At 45.8% G+C, this 9,958-nt stretch overlaps 1 pseudogene; it reads right to left on the minus strand.

The window, feature by feature from the left end:
- Positions 1–2,155: 2,155 nt before the first annotated feature.
- The window catches only part of LOC119949978, a 32,932-nt pseudogene continuing 25,129 nt past the window's right edge, over positions 2,156–9,958 (minus strand).

Consider the following 9,958-nt stretch of genomic DNA (forward strand, 5'->3'; position numbering starts at 1 on the left):
TTGCTTGTATCCACCCCAGCAATCAATCAATCAATCAATCAATCAATTGTATTTATTGAGTGCTTACTGTGTGCAGAGAACTGTACTAAGCGCTTGGGAAGTACAAGTTGGCAAAATATAGAGACGGTCCCTACCCAACAGTGCGCTCACAGTCTAGAAGGGGGAGACAGAGAACAAAACCAAACATATTAACAAATAAAATAAATAGAATAGATATGTACAAGTAAAATAAATAAATAAATAAATAGAGTAATAAATATGTACAAACATATATACATATATACAAGTGCTGTAGGGAAGGGAAGGAGGTAAGGCCGGGGGGATACAGTACCTGGCACATAGTAAGAGCTTAACAAATATCATTATTATTATTATTATTATTACCCTGGGATCCCCACACGGTGGCACCAATGAGTAAACAAAATGCCCCACTCTTCGTGTCCTTAGCCAGGGGAAGAAGGCTCAGAAACCTCACCCATCACAAAGAGAACCCCTGTCATGGCTAGTTGCCTTGGACCCTGTAGACCTCCCCCTTATCCTTGAACAGTTATCCAACCTGGGATTCACTGACACTGTCCGCTCCTGGTTCTCCTTCTATCTCTCTGATCGCTCCTTCTCAGTTTCTTTTGCTGGCTCCTCCTCTGCCTCTCACCTTCGCACAGAGGGGATCCCTCGAGGTTCAGTTCTGGGTCTCCTTCTGTTCTCCATCTACACCCACTCCCTTGGAGAGCTCATTCGCTCCCATGGCTTCAATTTACCACTTCTATGTGGATGATGCCCAAATCTACATCTCCAGCCCTGACCTCTCCTTCCCTGCAATCTTGCACTTCTTCTTTCCTTCAAGACATAACTACTTGGATGTCCCACCGATATCTCAAATTAAACATGTCCCAAACTGAACTCCTTATCTTCCTGCACAAACCCTGTCCCCTCTCCCCATCTTTCCCATCACTGTAGACAACACCACTCTCCTACCTGTCACAAGCCCATAATCTTTGGCGTTTTCCTCAACTCATCTCTCTCATTCCACTCACATATTCAATCTGTCACCAAATCCTTTCGGCTCTACTTCACAACATCGCTAAAATCTGCCCTTTCCTCTCCATCCAAACTGTTACTATGCTGATCCAAGCACTTACCCTAACCCACCTTGGTTATTGCATCTGTCTCCCTGCTGACCTCCCGGCCTCCTGTCTCTCCTCATTCCAATCCATACTTCACTCTCCTGCACGAATCATTTATCAACAAAATCGTTAAGTCCATGTTTCCCTACTCCTCAAGAAAGTCGGGACATCAGAAAGCATGGTAGACAGTACAACAAAAGGAATAAGAACTTAAAAATGTAAGAGAACCAGTGATGTATAATTGTGTGGGGCCAAAGAGGACGTGTACAATTTCTGCAACCCAGAAATGTATTTAGAACAAAAAAAATACTCAAAAGGACTACTCACATACCATTTTCAGGAAAAAATCCTTTTAATTTAATAATAACATCTCATTTAACTTACTTAAAAAAGTACACCTTGATCAAAAGTGCCTTACATTCTGTTCTGCCCATCAGGCCAGAAGTGATGCAAATGCATTTGAACAATGGGTTACATAACTTCTTCCTCGGTGGTAAGTTTGGTTCTTAATGACTTAAGCATAATGACATCTTAACGTCCCACAATTTATTTCATTCACTAAGAACACTTTTTAATAACCAAATTCAATTAAAACATCAAAAATCCTATTTAAACATTTAGTGATCTCTGCCCCTGCTAATCATTTGTCATGGGAAAAACAAAAGACAAATTTGAAAACAGTTAAAAGCAGTGAATACTCTTGTGTTTCTTCCTTTTTGGCATGCTTCTTTAGCAAGCCAAACAAAGGTCTCCACAACTTCTGCTACCTTAGGACCCTTTAAGAAACAATATCACCACCCCCGATTTGAATATCTTGCAGGGAAACAACCTGGGATCGGTAAGACAAAATTTGCTTAAAACAGAAATGCCTAAAACAGAGTACAGTTTTTTTTAAATCTCTACACCAAAACTCTTTCGGGAATTATATATCACTCAATTTCTCTAACTCGTAGTGTTTATGGTCCAGAGCCACTGCAGTCTTCTTTCCTGGGTAAAACCATGAAGTTGAATTCCAGTGGTCAAGATGGTGGCTACTTTTTCTTCTGCACCTTCTTTAGGGATTTTCGGGTTGTTCTTTAATGGTTACATAAACATGTAAGATGAAAGGCTTCCTTAGTCTGCATATCTACAGTACCTCCTGAGCTGTCTGCCCATCTGTCCATCCACCTGCCCCCATCCCTCACCCTGACAGTCATAATAGCTGAGAGACTCGCCTCCGCAGAGCAAGTGTGAGGAGGGACAATACCTTCCCCACAAAGCACAGTGCGGACAATGCTAGCGAGTATTATCCGCCAAGGGAGATGATGAATAGGGACCTCCAGCAATTCTGCAACCAGCACGACTGCCCCCTCTCCTTTCCTTTCAACAGCTTAGTGCACACTTGAGAGAGCTGTGTGAGGGAGCGTAGAGCAGGGACAGTGTCTAATTCCTACCTGTGTATTCTTCCCAGGACTCACTATGCTATTCTGCATACTGTAAGCTTCCAGGCACTCCACAATCTGGTCCCACCTGACCTAACAGCTCTCTCTACTGGCTATCCCCCAAGTCGCTCTCCTCCTTTCCCCAAAACCAACTTCTGACTGCACCTCATTCTCGACTCTCCCTCCTCCAACCCCTTACTCACCCCATTCCCCCAGCTTGGGACTCTCTCCTTCCCCATGTCAGACAGACCACAGCTTTCCCCACATTCGAATCCCTCCTGAAATCTTACCTCCTCAGGCCAGGTCTCCCTGATTCATTTCCCAGCACCTTGAGTCATACCATCCCTTTGGCCAGCTCTAGCAGTTATGAATTTAATGTACAGCCTCTAGCAACCACTTACTGTGTACAGAGCAATGTACTAGGGGTTTGAGAGAGTTGGCAGACTCATTCCCTGCCCACAAGGAGTTTGCAGTCTAGCACTCTGATCTCTCATTTCAGCATTAGCTCCTTGTGCCCAGAGAATATGTCACTTGGTTATTCTGAATTTACCAAGAGCACCCACAAAGTATGATGCACCTCAAGTAAGTGGGTGCCAAATAACCACTGCCACCACTCCCACTACGCCTACTATTTGGATTGGGACAAAAACAATTTCCCCGCCACAATTCATCCAGGTTCTCATGAATAGAGCTTTCTTGGCATTGTCATCAGACAATGAAACACTGTTCCTGATTATTCCCTCCCAACTACCCATCCAGTCACTCTGTTGCTGAAAGGCTTTAGTTGAAAAGTGGAAAGATTCCAGGAGACAGAGCCACAAGCATTAGGAGGTAAAAGCTGAGACAGTCACTTGAGATGGTGAAGAGTGGACCCATTCTCTCCTCTAAAATTTCCAGCTAAGCTTAAAAAAGGGATAGAAAACATTTGTAATTGTACTTTCTTTGGGTGGCTGCTGCACTCGACTTTTCAACTGCTGGAGCAGGATGCTCCGACCCAGGTTCACTAAAAGAAAGGGGATAGTAGGTTGTAATAAAGTAATAGTGTTTTTGATCAGTATCTTGATTAATGATCAGGATGAAGGAATTGAGAGTACACTTATCAGATTTACCATCAATATAAAACCGGGTTAGGGTGGCTAACATTTTGGAAGGCCAAATGACTTCAGACAAATAATCCTATAAAAAGGAAATAAAAGTCAAAAAGGACCAACTCTGTTATATTGTACTCTCCCAGGCTATTAGTCCAGTGCTCTGTACACATAAGTGCTCAATAAATGTGATTGATTGACAGTGTGAGACAGTACACTTGAGGAGGAAAAAAAAGTAATCAAAAGGGGACAGCTCGGTCGGGGACAAAACAATTGAAAAAGACCCTGGGTATGTGTGGGGGAGGGTGGTCATAATCCACCGCAATCAAACGATCCATCAATCAATCAATCAGTGGCCTTTGCTGAGCAAAGGATTGTTCTAAGCACCTGGGAACATACAATGGAAACAACACACAGACTGCCTTTCCAGACAGTGAAAAGCCTCGAAGCCAATGGTGAGTTTTTGCCTGATGCGGAGAGACACAGGAAGCCCGTGGGGAGTTTGGGCAAAGGGCAGGCCCAGGTGGGATTGCTCATGGTTCCTTCCTCCATTTTTGTGATGCTACATAGGCCAGACTCATCTCACGAGCTCCATCAGGTGACACTGAGGAGGAAGGGGGTAAGTAGGTTCCCCATCCCCTCTATCACACAATGCTAAAACTCATTGAATTGATCTGGCTCATCGTCACGTGGTACAGCTACATGAAAATAAACAAAATCGTTGTGCTGTCTTTTGTTGTGGTTTACCTTACGACGGGTTCCAGCTCACCAGAAAGAGTACTTGTGGGATCTCCTTCCGGACTCTCTAACTGACTCTTGAATTCATCATTTGCAGGTGGGTGGCAAACCTGAGCACGTAACTCAGAATGCTGCTTTGGAAGGTCCTTTTCTTGGTCCTTGCCTTTCAGCAAGGAATCTCCAACAATGGCACTTGTTTTAGGGCTTTGTCCCTGCAATACAGGACACCACAGAAACCATTTCAAGGAGGCGGGTGTGCTGTGGCTCCACGTAGCATCACCCTGGCACAATGTGGAAAATGAGTGGTGTTAACTATAGAAAATACAAGTTTTAAAGGCAGGGATCAGATCTGCTAATTCTATGGTACTCTCCCAAACACCTAGCATGCTGCACAATAAATACGACTGACCGATCAACTGGTAGGCTTGCAACAAATGCTATTGAAAAGCTCACAATAGTAAGAGGTTAAATCAAAAGCAGGGCCAGGATGTGCTAATGGCCAAGGCCAGAGAAGGACATCCTTCAGGTGCACGGAGTTTGGGAGAGGACGTCACTTGGGTGTCAGTAGATGCAATCCTTGCCCACAGGGAGCTTACACTCTGTACTTGCACAAACCTGGACAAACTCTCGTCCTGGGCAAGGTCATTTCCTAACATGAATAATGTCTAGATAAATTCCCTCGGACTACAGCAAATCAATCAATCAAGTGTATTTAGTGAGTGCTTACTGGGTGCAAATTCGTGCTTGAAGTTTCTCTCAGTTGCTGCTAACTCCAAGTTAATGGGGCCCTAATCATTATGTCCCATCCTAAGACTAAACCCTTTGCACTAGAGTATTTTTGCCCTATGCTTCAACATCTGCTATCATGGCAGAGGGTCTCTTAAAGAGCCAATCAACAGCCGCGTCATTGTTCCATCTTGGACCTCATTCCTCTCAGGGGCACCCCAAGAGGGGTAGAGCCCATGGCTTCCCATGTGTGCAACCCCCTCCGCCTCTTCTGATGGGTCAAGGGACCTCAGAGAGCTACCTGTGTGAGGAGCGGCGGGAGAGAGAAGGGACACCGGGGACTTGGGTGCATTGTTTTGTCCTTAGCCCCCTCTCCTGCACAACAGCAACTGTCCAGAACTTCATTCCCCAGGAGGGGTGGGGTCTCCAGGAGGAAGGAGGGACTTGGAGTCATTGGCCCAACTGGCCTTTCCCTACAAATGGCCCTGATTCACTTCCCTGAAAGTCTTGCTTCACCTCATATCGATGCAGAAAATAACAGAATGAAATTCTTGGAGAAATGGCAATTCAGTTTTCTTTTCTTCCCAAAATTAGGACTCACATGTGGAGAACTATCAATCAATCAATTATTGCTTAAGCGCTTACTTTGTGCAGAGCACTGTATTAAACGCTTGGGAGAGTACAATATAAATGAGTTGGTAGACACATTCCCTGCCCACAGTGAAACTCTCAGGCTTTCTGTAAAGTCTTTGGAAATAGATTTATAATCTTTGAAAGGAACAGGAAAACCTTATCTTCTTCTTTTTTAACTTGTTCTTTAAGCAGGTTCTTCAAGCAGCCAAGAGCTTTTCTTTATTCTTCTTTTTCTGAAACGTCATGTGGAATGAATTCTAGAAGCTTATCGAGCAAATTCTCAGCTATGTAAAAGGTGGAAAAAAGAATTGGGACATTATTATAAATGTTCTAATGTTAACGCTTTATTGTCTTAAAATAAAATCCACAAAATTTGCCCACCCACCTCTCTGATGTCACCAAACTTCAATTCACAAAACATTACATAACACACTAAGCCTATATATTATTCTTTGTCCTGGAACCCCAATTCTCCTTTGGAAATAACAATGGAAGTAAAAGACACATTCTCCTTACAGGGAACAGGAAAAGTAACAAAGAAGCACTTAGTACAGGGCTGTGCACACAGTAAGTGCTCCATAAGTACGAATGATCAATTGGAGTGTGATCCTTATTCAGTACATTATTTGCAGAATAAGGTTTGAGATGCATGTCACTAACTTGTCAGTAATTTGGTATTAAATTGTTTAGCTCTCGTGTTATTTCAACTGAAAATCCTAATGCAACACAGATGAGAACATTTTCCTCTCATTTTGTAACCTGAGTGCCAGTTCTAGATGCCTAATGCCTGTTCTTTGAAATAAACCAGTGATTATGGGAAATTACCCTTGCTTTTCCCAAAGTGCATTAGAGACCCTCCACACTGCTAAATCTGCAACTCTTCCTCCAAAACGCTACCTAGATGTGCCCCTTCCTCCTCAACCAGTCACCACACCTGTTCAAGTTTTCATCTTCTAGACTGTGAGCCCGTTGTTGGGTAGGGACAGTCTCTATATGTTGCCAACTTGTACTTCTCAAGCACTAAGAACAGTGCTCTGTGCACAGTAAGTGCTCAATAAATACGATTGAATGAATGAATGAATGAATGAATCTCCTCCTTGGTCTTCCTGCCTTCAGCGTTGGCCCCTTCAGTTGAACTCGACATGCTGCTATCAGTCAGTCAGTCAATTGTATTTACTAAGCGCTTACTGTGTGCGGAACACTGTATTAAGTCCTTGGGTGAGGACAATATGACAGTATAACATGTCTCAGCACACCTAGCTCCACTCCTCAAAACCTTACAATGGCTGCCCACCTCCCTTAGTATGAAGACGGAACTCCTTTCCTTTGTCAGCTTTCTCAATCTTTAGATTAGTCATCTTCATTTTCCACTGCCCTGCCCACAAATTAAGTGTCCTTTCCTCTAGGCTTGACCACGACCATTCATTCATTCATTCATTCATTCAATCATATTTATTGAGCACTTACTGTGTGCAGAGCACTGTACTAAGCGCTTGGAAAGTACAAGTTGGTAACATATAGAGGTGGTCCCTACCCCATAGCGGGCTCACAGTCTAGAAAGGGGAGACAGACAACAAAACAACACACATTAACAAAATAAAATAAATAGAATAGTAAATATGTACAAGTAAAATAGAGTAATAAATCTGTACAAACATATATATAGGTGCTGTGGGGAGGGGAAGGAGGTAGGGCAGGGGGATGGGGAGGGGGAGGAGGGAGAGAGGAAAAAGGGGGCTCAGTCTGGGAAGGCCTCCTGGAGGAGGCGAACTCTCAGTAGGTCTTTGAAGGGAGGAAGAGAGCTAGTTTGGCGGATGTGCAGAGGGAGGGCATTCCAGGCAAGGGGAAGGTCGTGGGCCGGGGGTTGATGGTGGGACAGGCGAGAATGAGGCACAGTGAGGAGGTTAGCAGCAGAGGAGCAGAGGGTGTGGGCTGGGCTGTAGAAGGAAAGAAGGGAGGTGAGGTAGGAGGGGGCGAGGTGATGGACAGCCTTGAAGCTGAGAGTGAGGAGTTTCTGCCTGATGAGGAGGTTGATTGGTAGCCACTGGAGATTTTTGAGGAGGGGCGTAACATGCCCAGAGCATTTCTGCACAAAGACAATCCGTGCAGCAGCGTGAAGTATAGATTGAAGTGGGGAGAGACAGGAGGATGGGAGATCAGAGAGGAGGCTGATGCAGTAATCCAGTCAGGACAGGATGAGAGATTGAACCAGCAGGGTAGTGGTTTGGATGGAGAGGAAAGGGCAGATCGTGGAGATGTTGTGGAGGTGAGACAGGCAAGTTTTGGTGACGGATTGGATGTGAGGGGTGAATGAGAGAGCGGAGTCGAGGATGACACCAAGGTTGCGGGCTTCTGAGACGGAAAGGATGGTAGTGCCGTCAACAGTGATGGGAAAGTCAGGGAGAGGGCAGGGTTTGGGAGGGAAGATAAGGAGTCTGAAGTCTGAAGACTGAAGACTGAAGTCTTGGTCATACTGAGTTTTAGATGGTGGGCAGACATCCAGATGGAGATGTCTTGAAGGCAGGAGGAGATACGAGCCTGGAGGGAGGAGAGAAAGCAGGGGTAGAGATGTAGATTTGGGTGTCATCAGTGTAGAGATGATAGTTGAAGCCGTGGGAGTGAGTGAGTTCACCAAGGGAGTGAGTGTAGATAGAGAACAGAAGGGGACCAAGAACTGACCCTTGAGGAACCCCTACAGAAAGGGGATGGGAGGCGGAGGAGGAGCCCGCGAAAGAGAGTGAGAATGAACGGCCAGAGAGATGAGGAGAACCAAGAGAGGACAGAGTCTGTGAAGCCAAGGTTGGATAGCGTGTTGAGGAGAAGTGGGTGGTACACAGTGTTGAACGCAGCTGAGAGGTCGAGGAGGATTAGGATAGAGTAGGAGCCGTTGGATTTGGCAAGCAGGAGGTCATTGGTGACCTTTGAGCGGGCAGTTTCTGTGGAATGTAGGGGATGGAAGCCAGATTGGAGGGGAGAGAGTTGGCGTTGAGGAATTAGAGGCAGCGCATGTAGACGACTCGTTCAAGGAGTCTGGAAAGGAATGGTAGGAGGTAGATAAGGCGATAAATAGAAGGTGAGGTGGGGTCAAGAGAGGGGTTTTTTTAGTATTGGAGAGACATGGGCATGTTTGAAGGCAGAGGGAAAGGAACAAGTGGAGAGTGAGTGGTTGAAGATGGAAGTTAAGGAGGGGAGGAGGGGTGGAGGGACGGAGCGAGAGATTTCATAAGATGAGATGGAATGGAGTCAGAAGTACAGGTGGCCGGAGTAGCACCTGGGAGGAGGGAGAAGAGCTCATCTGAGGATATTGCTGGAAAAGATGGGAGAGTAGTAGAGAGGGTTGAGAGCCGGGGGTTGGGGAAGGGGGGGAGTGACTTTGGGGAGCTCAGACCTGATGGATTTAATTTTATTAATGAAGTAGGAGGCCAGATCGTTGGGGGTGAGGGAAGGAGGAGGGGGAGGAACAGGGGGCCTGAGAAGGGAGTTAAATGTACAGAAGAGCTGACGGGGATGATGGGCATAGGTGTCAATAAGGGAGGAGAAATAGTTTTGTGTGGCAGAGGAGAGGTCAGAGTTAAGGCAGGAAAGGATAAACATGAAGTGAACGAGGTTGGCATGGTGTTTAGACTTTCGCCAGCAGCGTTCAGCAGCTCGAGCATAAGAGCAAAGGAGGCAGACAGTGGCAGTGATCCAGGGCTGTGGGTTAGTGGAAGGAGAGTGATGAAGGGAAAGGGGAGCAAGGGAGTCAAGCTGAGCAAAGAGGGTAGAGTTGAGAGCAGTAATCTGATCATCAAGATTGGGTAGAGAGGAAAGGGAGGTGAGGTGGGGTGTGAGGCGCTCAGAAAGATGGCTGGGGTCGAGAGAGCAGAGGTCTCTGTGAGGTAGTAATATAGATTTACAGGGGAGAGGAGTGTGAGTGAGGAGGCAGGTGAGAAGGTTATGATCAGAGAGAGGGATTTCAGAGTTGGTGAGGGTGGAGGTAGTGCAGTGGTAGGAGATGATGAGGTCGAGGGTGTGACCAAGTTGTTGAGTGGGCGAGGTGGGGTGGAGCGAGAGGTTGGCAGCGTCAAGGAGGGATAGAAGGTGGGCGGCAGAGGAATCACCAGGGATATCCATGTGGATGTTGAAGTCTCCGAGGATCAGAGTGGACATGGAAAAGGAGAGAAGGAAGGTGAGGAAGGGGTCAAAATCGTGTGCTCTGCACACAGTAAGTGCTCAATAAATACGATTG

The sequence above is a fragment of the Tachyglossus aculeatus genome, chromosome X1, assembly GCF_015852505.1.
Source record: "Tachyglossus aculeatus isolate mTacAcu1 chromosome X1, mTacAcu1.pri, whole genome shotgun sequence".
Lineage (NCBI taxonomy): Eukaryota > Metazoa > Chordata > Mammalia > Monotremata > Tachyglossidae > Tachyglossus > Tachyglossus aculeatus.